Source organism: Penaeus japonicus, unplaced genomic scaffold (assembly GCF_977035675.1).
Source record: "Penaeus japonicus unplaced genomic scaffold, GWHDUDI00000001_assembly GWHDUDI00000019, whole genome shotgun sequence".
NCBI lineage: Eukaryota > Metazoa > Arthropoda > Malacostraca > Decapoda > Penaeidae > Penaeus > Penaeus japonicus.
In genome coordinates, this window is record NW_028234421.1 from 3,575,196 (window position 1) to 3,577,695 (window position 2,500).

General features: G+C 40.3%; 1 long non-coding RNA gene across 2 annotated transcripts in view; it reads right to left on the reverse strand.

The window, feature by feature from the left end:
• Positions 1 to 87, reverse strand: part of LOC147469739 (uncharacterized) — a 1,296-nt gene extending 1,209 nt beyond the window's left edge. For both annotated transcript variants that reach the window (XR_015191875.1, XR_015191874.1), the window contains exon 1: positions 1 to 87. This exon is cut by the window's left edge and continues 16 nt beyond it. This is a non-coding gene — a long non-coding RNA (uncharacterized LOC147469739).
• Between the last annotated feature and the right edge of the window lie 2,413 nt (positions 88 to 2,500).

Here is a 2,500-nt window from a genome sequence, read left to right on the forward strand (position 1 = left end):
CATCTGCCTCAGCTGTACCAAATGCCACAAGAGTGACGAGGCTGAAAAGGAGGAGACACTTTGCACAATTCATGACTGGGTGTGAGTGAAACTCTGACACACCTCAATCATCCTCGTGCAATATATACACGCATTGTTTAGCCGGCGAGAATGATTAGTTTTGCAACATACAGCTAAAACAAGTGTAATGACACGTTAATCTTTATTGAATCATTACCATGTTTATAAATTTTCGTTTCGACGCCCAAACGACGGTAGTAATATTGAGTAATGATTGATATACCTCAATGATTGTAGTGAAATATCTGTGATGACTTTGTGTCTCCCATCTGCATCTGAGACTCAGCAGGAAGAATTATTGATTTTGAATATGTAGTTCAGGAGCAGAAAGAGTGTAAATAGAGAGAGGGGGAGAGAGTGGGAAATAGAGAAAGAGAATGATATATAGAGAGAAGGTGAGAGTCAGAGAGAGAAAAAGAGTGATATAGAGAGAGAAGGTGAGAGTGAGAGAGAGAAAGAGAATGATATATAGAGAGAACGTGAGAGTGAGAGAGAGAAAGAGAGTGATATAGAGAGAGAAGGTGAGAGTGAGAGAGAGAAAGAGAGTGATATAGATAGGGAAGGAGAGAGTCAGAGAGAGAAAAAGAGTGATATAGAGAGAGAAGGTGAGAGTGAGAGAGAGAAAGAGAATGATATAGAAAGATAAGGTGAGAGTCAGAGAGAGAAAGAGAGTGGTATAGAGAGAGAAGGTGAGAGTCAGAGAGAGAAAGAGAGTGGTATAGAGAGAGAAGGTGAGAGTGAGAGAGAGAAAGAGAGTGATATATAGAGAGAAGGTGAGAGTCAGAGAGAGAAAGAGAGTGATATATATAGAGAAGGTGAGTGTCAGAGAGAGAAAGAGAGTGATATAGAGAGAGAAAGTGAGAGTCAGAGAGAGAAAGAGAATGATATAAAGAGAGAAGGTGAGAGTGAGAGTGAGAAAGAGAGTGATATAGAGAGAGAGGGTGAGAGTCAGAGAGAGAAATAAAGTGATATAGAGAGAGAGGATGAGAGTCAGAGAGAGAAAGAGAGTGATATATAGAGAAAAGGATAGAGTCAGAGAGAGAAAGAGAGTGATATAGAGAGAGAAGGTGAGAGTGAGAGAGAGAAAGAGAGTGATATAGAGAGAGAAGGTGAGAGTCAGAGAGAGAAATAGAGTGATATAGAGACAGAGGGTGAGAGTCAGAGAGAGAAAGAGAGTGATATTTAAAGAGAAGGTGAGAGTGAGAGAGAGAAAGAGAATGATATATAAAGAGAAGGCGAGAGTCAGAGAGAGAAAGAGAGTGATATAGAGAGAAGGTGAGAGTCAGAGAGAGAGAGAGAGAGTGATATTTAAAGAGAAGGTGAGAGTGAGAGAGAGAAAGAGAGTGATATATAGAGAGAAGTAGAGAGTGAGAGAGAGAGAGAATGAGAGAGTCAGAGAGAGAGAAAGAGAATGATATATAGAGAAAAGGAGAGAGTCAGAGAGAGAAAGAGAGTGATATAGAGAGAGAAGGTGAGAGTCAGAGAGAGAAAGAGAGTGATATAGAGAGAGAAGGTGATAGTGAGAGAGAGAAAGAGAGTGATATAGAGAGAGGGTGAGAGTCAGAGAGAGAAAGAGAGTGATATAGAGAGAGAAGATGAGAGTCAGAGAGAGAGAAAGAGAGTGATATATAAAGAGAAGGTGAGAGTAAGAGAGAGAAAGAGTGATATATAGAGAGAGGGTGAGAGTCAGAGAGAGAGTGTGATATATAGAGAGAAGATGAGAGTCAAAGAGAGAGAAAGAGAGTGATATATAAAGAGAAGGAGAGAGTGAGAGAGAGAAAGAGAGTGATATAGAGAGAGAAGGAGAGAGTCACAGAGAGAGAAAGAGAGTGATATATAAAGAGAAGGAGAGAGTCAGAGAGAGAAAGAGAGTGATATATAGAGAGAGGGTGAGAGTCAGAGAGAGAAAGAGAGATATATATAGAGAGAAGGAGAAAGTCAGAGAGAGAAAGAGAGTGATATAGAGTGAGAAGGTGAGAGAGGGAGAGAGTAATATAGAGAGAGAAGGAGAGAGTGAGAGAGAGAAAGAGAGTGATATATAGAGAGAAGGAGAGAGTCAGAGAGAGAAAGAGAGTGATATAGAGAGAGAAGGAGAGAGTCACAGAGAGAGAAAGAGAGTGATATATAAAGAGAAGGAGAGAGTCAGAGAGAGAAAGAGAGTGATATATAGAGAGAGGGTGAGAGTCAGAGAGAGAAAGAGAGTGATATATATAGAGAAGGAGAGAGTCAGAGAGAGAAAGAGAGTGATATAGAGAGAGAAGGAGAGAGTCACAGAGAGAGAAAGAGAGTGATATATAAAGAGAAGGAGAGAGTCAGAGAAAGAAAGAGAGTGATATATAGAGAGAGGGTGAGAGTCAGAGAGAGAAAGAGAGATATATATAGAGAGAAGGAGAAATTCAGAGAGAGAAAGAGAGTGATATAGAGTGAGAAGGTTAGAGAG